At 39.0% G+C, this 12,587-nt stretch overlaps 1 protein-coding gene and 1 pseudogene across 1 annotated transcript in view; both read left to right on the top strand.

Annotated features, from left to right (window-relative positions):
• Window positions 1-12,587, top strand: part of SPAG16 (sperm associated antigen 16) — a 1,165,801-nt gene that overhangs the window by 245,607 nt on the left and 907,607 nt on the right. The gene's annotated exons all lie outside the window — the stretch shown is intronic.
• LOC149127289 (40S small subunit processome assembly factor 1 pseudogene) lies at window positions 10,221-11,037 on the top strand (annotated as a pseudogene).

The following is a 12,587-nucleotide window of genomic DNA, read 5'->3' as shown; positions in this document are numbered from 1 at the left end:
ATACCCAGTAATAGAATTGCTGAATCACATGGTGGTTCTAGTTGTAGTTTTTTGAGAAACTTCCTACTGATTTCTACAATGACTGTACTAATTTACATTCCCACCAATAGTGTGCAGGAGTCCCTGAGGATCCCCTTTCCCTACATCTTTGCCAGAATTTGCCATCATTTGTGTTTTTGATAATAACTAATCTAACTATAGTGACTTTGGTATGCATTTTCGTGGTGATTAGTGACATTGAACATTATTTTCATGTACCTGTTGGTCTTTAGTTTGAAAAAATGTCTGTTTAGATATATGGTCCATTTTAAAATTTAAATTTTATTTTTGCTATTGAGTTGTTTCATCATATTAACTGTATATTAAACCTTGTCAGATGTAGAGCTTGCAAATATTCCTGCCCATTCTTAGGGTATTTCTTCACTCTGTTGGTTGTTTCTTTTTCTCTGCAAGAACTTTTTAGCTTCATAAAAATCCCATTTGTCTGTTTTTGCTTTGAATCCCTTTGCTTTTGGAGTCTGATCCAAAAGTCCTTGCCCATTCCAATGTTCTGAAGCATTTCCCCTTCATTCTTTTATAGCAGTTTAATAGTGTCAGGTTTTCCATTTATCTCTTTTACCCATTTTGATTGATTTTGATACATAGTGAGAGATGGGAAGATCTAAATTCATTCTCCTACTTATGGATATCAATTTCCCAGTGCCAATTATTGAACAGACTATTTTTGCAATGTGTGCTTTCAGCGCCTTCATCAAAGATCAGTTGACTGTAGTCTTGAGAGTTTACTTTTAGGATCAATCACTATTTTTTTATATTCATCTATGTGTCTGCTATTATGCCAGTAGCCTGCTGTTTTAATTACTGTACCTTTGTTATATACTTAGGTAGATTTTAAAGATTTATTTATTTATTTATTTATTTGAAAGTCAGAATTATAGAGAGAGGAGGAGGCAAAAGAGAGAGAGAGAGAGAGACGGGGCAGGGGGGGATGGAGAGGGAGAGAGAGAGAGAGAGAGAATCTTTCATCTGCTGGTTCACTCCTCAAATGGCCATAACAGCTGGGGCTGAGCCAGACTAAAGCCTGGAGCTTCAACATGGATGGCAGGGGCCCAAATACTTGGGCCATCTTCTGCTGGTTTTCCCAGGCCATCAGTGGGGAACTAGTCTCGCAGTGGAGTTGCCAGGAAACAAACCGGCACCCATATGAGATGCTAGCATTAAAGTCAGCATCTTTACCTGCTAAGGCACAATTCCAGCCCCCTATAGTATACCATAAAGTTATATAGTACAAGGCCTTCTGCTTTGTTCTTTTTGCTCCAGGCTGTTTTGTGTTTTGGAGGTCTTTTGTGGTTCCGTGTAAATTTTAGTAGTGTTTTTTTGTTCCGATTCTATGAAAAATATTGTTAGTATTTTGATAGAGGTTACACTGAATCTGTAAACTGCTTCCGGTGCTATGGACATTTTAACGACATTAATTTTTCAAAAGATAGAATTAGAATATTTTTCCATTTCTTTGTTTTTTCAGTATTTTTAAAGTCAGCGTTTGGGTTTCCATTGTAGTGATCTTTCACCTCTTTGGTTAAATTTATCCATAGTTTTTTTTTTTGGGGGGAGGGTATGGAAATGGGATTGATATTTTAATTTCTTTTTCAGATAATTTGCTATAAATGTATAGTTAGCCTACTGAGTGCTGTAAAACTTTGGGTGCTATTTTGAATAAAAGTTGTGAAAGTAGATATTTTTGCCTTGTTCCTGATCTTAGAGAGAAGGCTTTTAACTTCTCTCCATTTATTGTGGTTTTTGCTTGTTGTAAATATTCCTTGGCCGGCGCCACGGCTCACTAGGCTAATCCTCCACCTTGTGGCGCCGGCACACTGGGTTCTAGTCCTGGTCGGGGCGCCGGATTCCGTCCCGGTTGCCCCTCTTCCAGGCCAGCTCTCTGCTGTGGCCAGGGAGTGCAGTGGAGGATGGCCCAAGTGCTTGGGCCCTGCACCCCATGGGAGACCAGGAGAAGTACCTGGCTCCTGCCATTGGATCAGCGTGGTGTGCCGGCCGCAGCGCGCCGGCCGCAGCGCGCAGGCCGCGGCGGCCATTGGAGGGTGAACCAATGGCAAAGGAAGACCTTTCTCTCTGTCTCTCTCTCTCACTGTCCACTCTTCCTGTCAAAAAAAAAAATGTTCCTTAGTGTTGAAGTATATTCCTTCTACACTAATATTTTAAGATTTTTAAATCAGGAAAAAATGTTGGATTTCATCTGAAGCCTGTTATGCATCTATTGATATGATCAAAATATTCATTTCCCTTTATGTTAGACTTTCATCGTCCAGAAAACTTTAGCAATTCATTGGGTTCAATAGCAAAACATGCTGCTGAATTTTGATTTTGAGTGTGTTCTGTTTATATTTTTTGCAGAGAATTTATGTACTTTGAATATTGAGCTATACCAATTTGGAATATGTCATAATTTGCCACTTATTCAAGCATTCTTTTAGGTGTCTCAGGAAAGTCTTACTGCTTTCATCATATCAGATGTAAAAAGAATTTTGTTAAACTTGCATTTAGTTACTTTATATTAACTTTATATAGTTCCTTTATATTAACTATATAATATATAGTTACTTTATAATATATTATATAATATTATATAATATATATTATATATTATATATGTTATATTATATTATGTGCCACTTATGTACATCTTATTTCAGTTACCTGTGTGACTACATTGTTTATAAAACTCTCTAACATTATCCTTTTGACAATAATGGAGCTAACAATGAGCATCTTTATATGATTGCTGACTTTAATGGGAAGATTCTGTAGATATGGTAGTATGATATTGACTGTAGATATGCAATAACCCCTTTCAATCACATTTATGACTTATACTTTTATAGCGATGTTACTAATTTTTAGTGAACATTATATACTTTAAAAATTTATGGTATTTCTAATAAACACTTTAATCTATTACATAATAGATCATAGTAATACATTTTCTAATGCTTGTCAGTTTGCATTCTCAGAAGAATGCTTGGATTTCATCCTTCATTATGAAGGAACCTTTCTTTGAAAGAAACGGAATTGAAATTGGCTTAAAAACCAAAGGAGATGAGTCAACTAACTGGAAGAATATAGGGATAATTCACAAAATCAAATTTTAAAAAACTTCATAATTTTCAAAGCTGATCACTGATTTAGAAAATGTCTAAATTTTCTCTTCAACTCTTAGTTTTCTTCTTTTTGCTTATTTTCTACCTTCATTTCTTTTACTACAGGCAGTTTCCTAACTTGTTAGAAAAAACAGCTATGGAAAGCTGTGGTCCTTTGAGACTCCTGTGAAGTTCTTTCTAGCTCCAAGTCCAGAAATTGTTGAGAAAGTTTAATTTCAAACTATGTACCAAACTGTTTTTGCCCAACATGAAAGTGTCCCATTATATAATATGGTTTTTCTTGTAGTAACCATGTGATTTTTCATTTGTACAGGGGAGCATTTCCCAAGAAGAGTGTTGATGTGTGGATATTTCATAGGTCTTACTTACACGAACATTTTAGTATTTTGCTGGCTGAGTATTATTTAAATGTTTATATTTATACTATAAATGAGATTGATCAGTGTGAGGGGTCAGTGCTGTGGTGTGGCATGTGGGGCTGCCGCCTGCAGTGCCGGGGTCACATCCTGTGTGGACACCGGTTTAATTCCCAGCTGCTCCACTTCGGTCCAACTCTCTGCTGTGTCTTGAGAGGGCAATGGAGGATAGCCCGGTTCCTCAGGCCCCTGCACCCAAATTGGAGGCCTGGGCGGGGGCCTCATGGCTTCAGATTGGTGCAGCTCCAGCCATTGCGGCCCTTTGGGGAGTGAGCCAGCGGATGGAAGACCTCTCTCGCTCACTCGCTCACTCTCTCTTTCTCTGACTCTCCTTCTCTCTCTGTATAATTCTGACTTTAAATAAATAAATACATCTTTAAAAAACAGAAAGAGATTAATCAGTGTGGACTTTTAAATTTTTCTTCTTACTATTATTGTGAGGAAATTGCTGACCTTATTAAATGAACTCACAGTTCTCTCAAAGGCTGTGTAGATTTCTATTCAGATCTTTAAATCCCTTTAACACCAGGAAAAGTTTCTATTTCCTGAAATCTGTTTCTGTTAAATATGATTTCCAGATAGCACTAGGAATACAGACAGTTCCTTTGAAGGTATCTGTACAGCAGAGATACTTACTTGTTCGTAAGCCATTTTTTTTTTTTTCTGTGTTGCAAGAGAAGTTCAAATTTTGAATAGTGGCTGCACCACCCCACTACAGGAGAATGGTATTTGATCTGAATATCATTTTCAGGGATGAGCTGAAATAACTGCAGAACCTTTAGCATGCCGCACCTGTCAGGTAATAGATGAGGATGAAAATATAGTGTTTGGAGGCTCCCAAAGCCTTTGTTTAGTAGCACTCCCTAACCTCCTTTTAGTCTTGGAAATTCTGTGCCACATGTTTCACTTGTCTAAATCTGCTTCCACACCCTGCTCCTCCAAGTCTGGGCACACTCCTCAAGCACTGATTTTTTGAAGTTCTTTTGTTTGTGAGAAATAAGAAAGTTAAGCAGAGACATTTCCTGTCTAATGGGAAGCTCCTTTTCCTCCACCTCATTTGTTGTTTCAGGCCAACCTAGTTTGACCACCGCCACTGTAGTATGAACCCGCTGTGCACCCAGCAAATGGTGGAGGTGAATATCCGGTTTACACTAGGATTCCAGTCCCTACAGGCCCAGAATCGCTTGACTTGCCCCACCCCACTAAGCAACAACTGAACATATCTGTCCTTCTCCAAAGCTCTATTTCTTGCAGACATTGCTGAGACAATTCAATCACTAAACTTCATGGCAAAGAAACACCTTGCCATATGCTCTAATTTGATTTGATTTTTTATTTCCTTTCAGTTACATTTCAATCTTATTCTGTAGAAGTATCTATCTTTTAATGAGGTCTATTTCCTAGATCCAATACAACTTCACTGTTAAAAAACCTTCTGGGACAGTGATGTCACCAATATGGTGAACAGGAGATACGACCATTTATCCTTCCACAAAAAAAAAAAAAAAAAAAAAAAAAAAAAAAAAAAATCAAATGTGAACCGACATTCCTGAATCAAAACAGCCCAGACAGGACCCAAGCTCCCATCAAAGAACCTGTAACAATACATTCAGACAAAAAAAAAAAAAAAAAAAAAAGATATCCACAGAGAAAGGACCACTGCTGAAATGGACATATCTGAGATGCCAGGAGACATATGAGCAAAGAGGAAAAGTGAAGGTGATAGGCAGTAATCATATGGTGTAAATGACCCCAGTCTTCAGTAGCCTCCTCCATGTACAACCCTCGCATCTCTTGCCACTGAGGTAACCACCAACTTCACCCATTGAGGGAAGAGAAGGAACTGCTGCACACCCCTCCCTTCCAAACAAGTGGCTGCTATTTTGCCACTCTGAGAAAGAGTCGTTGCATTTCCCAGTCCTAACTGTGTCCTGACCCCAGAGCTGAGGCCACTCCACAAGAGATCATTCTCCAGATCCAAGCTCTGGATAAGATGTTAAGACATCACTCAGGACACTCACGTCCCATATTGGAGTGCCTAAGTTCAAGTCTCAGTTCAGCTTATAATTCCAGCTCCCCGCTGATGTGCACCCTGGAAGGCAGCAAGTGAGTCCATGCGTGTCTGGTAGCTGCCACCTACGTGGATGATCTAGGATGAATTGCTGGCTCCTGACTTCAGCCTGTCTCAGCCCGGGCCATTGCAGGCAGTTGGAGAGTGGACCTGTGTATGGGAGATGTGTGTGTGTGTGTGTGAGTGTGTGTGTGTGTGTCTATATGTGTGCATACCTTTCAAATAAATAAATCTTAAAAAAGACAAAGAAGTGACTGGAATGCTAAACAGCACAGTGACTCAGAGAGCCCACCTAGAGAGAGGAACAGAACACACTGCAGCCCATACCCTCACTCCCAGATTGAGGAAGAACTCTGCACTGGGGTGAAAAGACCAATAGGAAAACACAGTGATGCCTGTCATCATGGCAGATGGCAGCCCTAACTATAAGGGAAGCATAGAGTCCTCCCAGGCTGCAAATCCAGTCTAAAAAGCTGCCTGAGGTCCAAGGGATTGCTTTGCCTCAATAAAAAGAGTCTGTGTTGCCCCATCCCAAAATCCAAGCTACTACAGCACAGCTATCATTATACTCCATCGTGTTTCACAGGTCAGTAGGCAGCCTCTTTTTGCTGCTAGAACTGACTTCCAGGAAACAGTTTGCCTCACAGGACAGAGGACGGACCCCTCTGCACCCTGCAGCAGTGTGATTGCCTTACACAAGCCCTGGAGTCACCATGCTCGATCTGCTGGGTCTGGGGAAGTCCACTTCTCTGTTCTGGGACTCAACACCAGCAGCAGCCAGTCCGTAAGTTCAGATGAGATTTTGGGACATCTTGCCTCCCACACCGTGTCTCATCACTCAAGGCTTTAGGTGGTCAGGGCACAAGTCCCAGCTTCTCCTTTGTTTTCCACATGGCACCCGAAGATTGTACCTTCTGCATCTTAAAGTTCTAACACTACAGGTTTTTAAAAAAATATTTATTTTTGTATTTGAATGTTAGAATTACACAGAGGGAGGGAGAGAGAGATCTTCCTCCACTGGTTCCCTCCTCAGATGGCCATATAAAGGCCAGCACTAGACAAGGATGAAGCCAGGAGCCAGCAGCTTCATCCAGGTCTCCCAAGTGAGTGGCAGGGGCCCCAACATTTGGACCATCTTCCCCTACTTTTCCCAGGCCATTTGCAGAGAGTGAATTGGAAGTGGAGCAGCTGGGACACAAACAGTGCCCATATGGGATGCTGTCATCACAGGCAATGGCTTTATCTAATACTTCATAATTCTGGTCCTGTATAATTATTGTAAATAAAGTTTTAAAAATATTCTCTAAAATGCATGGTAAATTAAAATATTTGAAAAGAATGATAAAGTCCTATATCTTCTGACCAATTTTATTATAAACTTAAAACTGCTTAAAAAGTTAAAGTCTGTTCAATAAAAAGACAGTCTTTATCCTCAAGAATTTTATAATCTAGTTAAGAATATTAGCAACACAATATGGTTCTGTTATAAAAATATGGATCAGACAACTTTGGTTGTAGTTGAGCTATTTGTGGAATTTCATGTTTAGTTTGTTTTATTTTTTCATTATAGAGAATTTCAAAGACACCTTCATGGACAGTGGCACAGTGAACTTGCACATACAGTTAATTACTCAGCTTCATAAATGATCAGTTTTATAACATTTGATTTTTTTCCGCTTTCCCCCTTCTTTCCTGAGTTTCCTGAGTTCTAAATATATATATATATGTATGTATATATGTTCTAAATAAATATATATATATATTTAGAAAGAGTTACTGGGGTGGGAAAAAGAGGTGAAAGAGGGAGAGAGAGAAGAAAGAGAGAGAGAGAGAGAGAGAGAGATCTCAGGATCTTCTATCTGGCTGAGTCAGGATGAAGGCAAGAGCTACTGGGTCTCCCATGCAGGTGCAGGGGCCCAAGCACTTGGGCAATCCTCCACTGCTTTCTCAGGCCATTAGCAGGGAGCTGTATTGGAAGTGGAGCAGCTGAGATACAAGCTGGTCCCCACTGGATTGCCAGCATTGCAGGTGGTGTCTTTATCCAAAGGCACGAGTTCCTTTCCTGGGACATTTTAAAGCAAATGTTGACATCATGTTATTTCATTCATAAATAGATTAGTATGCATCTCTGATAGATGAAAACTTTAAAAAGGACATAACCATGATAGCATGCAATCATGACAAGGATTACAGTAATCCTTCATACCTTCCTTCAGTTGTATGGAGTTCATGTTAGCCATACAAATTTTGGGTGAAATATTCAAGAAATAAAGACTGTTAATTTGGCCCAGACAACATGAGTACAAGCTTTCTACGCCCGTCTCTTCTAAAACAAAGTAGCAGTTGTCCTGAATCATCTCGGAACTCTCTACACCACTGTCGATTCTGATGGCAGTGTTTGTTCTCATTTCCATTTAGGAGGTCAGTAAAGTGCGTACACTTCTCACAGTGTGATAGCAACGTGATGCCATACAGGTTTTCAGAGAAAGCATGCAATTAGTAGCAGGTGCATCAGATCACTGCTGGTAACTGTAATTATGTTTAGGGAGAGACAAGAGGAGAGAAATCTCACAGACTGAAAAAAAAAAAAAGTGAACTACCAGATGATGTAAATTAAATAAGCCTATGTTTGCCTGTCTGACTACTGATATATTTAATATAAACTACAAAATATATTTCAGACTTTGAATGTTGGTTATATTTTAAAGGTTTCCTTCAGTATATTTGTAAAATTACGGTGCTTGTATTCTAATTATAATTAATTGCACAATAAGAGATGTATAACATGGCTAAAAATATGCCAAAACTTGCAAAATTTTTGTTTGTCTTTTTAAGGTATGCACTTTAGTATTTTTATTTATTTTCATTTTATTTGAAAGGCAAAGACAGGGAGAAATAAAGATCTCTCATCCACTGGTTTACTCCCCATATCCTTACAATAGCCATGCCTGGGTCTGGCCGATGCTAGGAGCCTGGAACTCAGTCTGAGTCTCCCATGTGGTGGCAGGGATCCAAATGCTTGAGCTATTATCTGTTGTGTTCCAGGGTGCACATTAGCAGGAAGATGGAATAAGAAGTAGAGCCAGCATTCAAACCAGGCACTCTGACATGGGATGTAGGCATCTCAAGTGGTGTCTTAAACACAAGGCCAAACATCTGCCCTGTTTTTTGTTTAGCTGCAATTTTCCAGATTTGTAGAGATGATCTTTAATTATTTATGTATATAAATATATACATACAAATATATATATATGTTTGTGGTGTGTGTGTGTGTTGATACTTCAAAGACTAAAAATTAACTCATTTTCAACAAGGGAACGTTTAGAATTATTGTCACATTAATTTTATGAGTGCTGCTCAGTATTTTAAACAATATATTCTACTAACATGCTTATATTACATATAGACTTTTTATTCTGTAAAGGTCAAGTGAGATTAAAAGGTAAAAATGCAACCTGCTGGGGCTGGCATTGTGGTGCAGCGGGTTAAGCCATGGCCTGCAGTGCTGGCATCCTATATGAGGGTCGGTTCAGGTCCCAGCTGCTCTACTTCTGATCTAGCTCTCTGCTGTTGCACCTGGGAAAGCAGCAGAAGATGGCCCAAGTGTTTGGGTCTCTGAACCCATGTGGGAGCCCCAGAAGAAGCTCCTGGCTCCTGGCTTTGGCCTGGCACAGTTCTAGCCATTGTGGCTATTTGGGGAGTGAACTAGCAGATGGAAGATTTCTCCCTCTTTCTCTCTCTTCTCTCTGTCTTTCAAACAGATAAATAAATGTTTAAAAATGTGACCTGCTTTTTCTCCCACCCTGCCTAAATATGGATGCATATGGTTTACATACTGCTTCTGTGTTTTTATAAACATTGAATTATATCTACCCAGGAAACACAAATGTGTAAAATTATACCAAGTCTACTGTAATTATGCTCCTACTTGCAATTTTTCTTTTGTGAAATCTTCATGGCAGAAAAGGTATGTTTAGATTTGTAGATATAAGAAAAAAAATCTAGAACATAAAGTATTTTGGAGATGAATAATCATAAAAATAGTTGAATGCTTCTTTATTTTTTTTTAAATGAAACTGCTGTGTTTTATTTGAGGGACAGAGAGAGAAAGAGAGAGAAAACATTCCCATCTGCCAGCTGACTCCCTAAATAACCAGGATGGCCAAAATTGGGAGAGGTACAAAGTCAGGAGGGGGAACGCAATCCAGGCCTTCCCACATAGGTGGTAGGAACCGAATTACCTCAGCCTTCTCTGGGTCTGCATTGGCAGGAAGCTGGAATCAAGAACCAGACCTGGGAACTGAACCCAGGCACTCAGATGTGGGATGTGGATTTCCTCGCCACTAGGCTAAGCACCCCATCTCAAATGTTTCTTATTTGGGGAAAAATAGAAACTGGAAACCATGATTAGAAACTTCCTTTCTAGGGGTGCCCTGCGGCAGAATCGGGGGATGGTGCCGGCACTGTGAGTTTACTACAGACCCCAGGGGGCACAGGAGCAGGAACAAGGGCAGAGGCAGGGGCTTGCCTCACCTCTGAGCTGTCAGACATTCCCGAATGCTCTGCTCCAGAACACATACAAAAACAGGAGAAACCCAACAGAAGAAGATTAGAAGTGAAAGGGAAAGTAAGAAAGAAGATGGGGGTAGTGGTGGTGGCGCTACTGCTACACAACAGCTTGGCAGCAGAACCAGCTCCCCTGCCTGGTTGTCTCTTAAGAAGCCAGAAGAGGAATGCCTGAGGGTTTTTCAAGGAACTCGGAAAAGCGCTGCACTGTGCTCCTACTGTCACCTTCTGGATCCCCCACATGTACCTCCAGGACTGGAAGTCTCTGCTGCTGTAGAATCTTCTCCCCCTGAAGAAAACATGGGATTGAGTAGAAGTGGTAGACTTTCACAGCAGTCATAAAGAAAGCAAAAGCAAGATCAAGACAAGAACACAAAGACTAAAACCAGTGTCCTTGAGAAAGGTGCGGATGTACAAGAATGTAATCTAGAAAAGACTTCTTTGGAAGTATGCTGCTTTGGGATCACCGCTTATGGAAAAGGAGTAGAAAGTCCTGGAATGGGAACACACCATTAACCTGGATGCTAAACCTCCTAAAAGTAGTTACGTGAATTACAAGGTTTTGCAGGAGCAAATCCAAGAAAAACAGGCAACAAAGGAAGAAGTAAAGAAAATGGCCCAGGACACAGATATTTTCAAGAAAAGAGGAGGAAAGGACAGGAAGAAAGGAAATCCAGGAAGAAGAAGTCAGCTCCCAGGATTTTGTCGAGTGGACAGACTTGGACAGGCTGGAAAATTCAAAAATGGAAAATTGATTTTGAACCCAACTGATAGCAAGAAAATAAATTCTTCAAGAGTAGCAAAATGAAGTACTTTATTAGGTAAAAGGAGGAAAGGCAACCAGCCACTGTGCTGGCCTGGAAATGTACAAGACTTCTAGACTACTTTTGCTTCGTGTTGCAAAGACTGCTTTCTCCTTCTAGGGGAAACATGTCAAACAGAACTAACATTTCCAGTTGCTGAAGGGTCTGTTTTAAGGCACTGAGCATCCTGGGCTAAATGCAGCAAGATTGTGAAGGAACCCACTGAAAAGCACATGAATGTTCTCCAGATGTTCCACTTTAGTTCTTTGTTCATAAGAAACCCCAGTTTGTTGCAGTTGCTTTTAATATGATTTTTCATAATTTTACTGTTTTGAAATATTATTTATTAACATTAAATTGCCTTATAACAATTAATGATTTAATGTTACTTTGTCATAAAAAACTAAAAATGTGATAAAAAGTTATTTGTATTGTAGAAAAGCAGTTTTAACTCTCAGCCTGCTATTTATGGAAATCTACTTTGTAAAAGATTACATAAATAAAAAATAACTTTTATAGTTAAAAAAGAAAATTCCTTTCTAGCTCTTGGAACAAAATCTACAATGTGTCATTTTTCCTTCTCTAGAGAAAAAAATCCACATATATTTCACACAATTCTAGCTAGATGATGCAAATCCACTTAAATTTAAAGTAATATTAATGGAACAAGTTTCAGCAAAACTCAGAAATACAATTTTATACTTGTAGCATATTGAAATAGAAGTAAAAATTCAACCAACGATGAAAAATAAACACTGAAAGACTGTTTCTTAATCCATATGAATATACTCATAGTTTTTGCGCATATATCTATTTTTTGCTTTCTGTTTTTAACTCTGGTGACAAAAAAAGTGTGTTCTTGTATGTTACTTGACATGTAACCTCTGTGGAGAATATAATGCTTGTTTATATCCAAAAGAAAGTGCACATATGTTGACACACCTGATTAAATTTCAGAATAACAATCAACAGAAGATTCTAAAAATATATACAATCTTCCATTCTCCAGCTTTCTGTAAAAACTCCATTTGATTTCATATTAGCAACTTTAAATTCTGAAAGGAAATGGGAAAAGTTCTTCAACATTATGTGAAAAACTTTTTTGAACACTGAATTCTTAGCCAATGCCATTATAATTTTTTTCATAAATGAAAAAGCATAAAATGTGCATTTTCTGACTCCTCACATATCTCCCATTCTTGATTGACACTTATTTAAACAAAATGAAGGACTGGTTCAAGTAATAGGAATTGATATATGTAAATTGGAATTCAAAAAACATACAGGACAGGAATATAAGAAGGAGAAATCTCAGAAGGACAGCTGGTCAAGGGATTCAGTAAGAAATCATTACCCATTAGTACACTGAGGATATAATGGGATGAAAGAGTGTGTTAATAATGTGACAACAGGCACATGTTTTCAGTCATGAAAATAAAAAAATGTGAGCCAGTGTTGTGTGCCAGTTCAAGTCGCAGCTTCTCTACTTTCAATCCAGCTCCCTGCTAATGTGCCTGGGAAAGCAGCAGAAGATGGCCCAAGTACTTGGGCCTCT

The sequence above is a fragment of the Oryctolagus cuniculus genome, chromosome 3, assembly GCF_051225735.1.
Source record: "Oryctolagus cuniculus isolate XC-2025 breed Fujian yellow rabbit chromosome 3, ASM5122573v1, whole genome shotgun sequence".
In the NCBI taxonomy this organism is placed as follows: Eukaryota; Metazoa; Chordata; class Mammalia; order Lagomorpha; family Leporidae; genus Oryctolagus; species Oryctolagus cuniculus.
The sequence above is the reverse complement of the archived record's forward strand: the minus strand, read 5'-3'. Positions and strand labels throughout refer to the sequence as shown.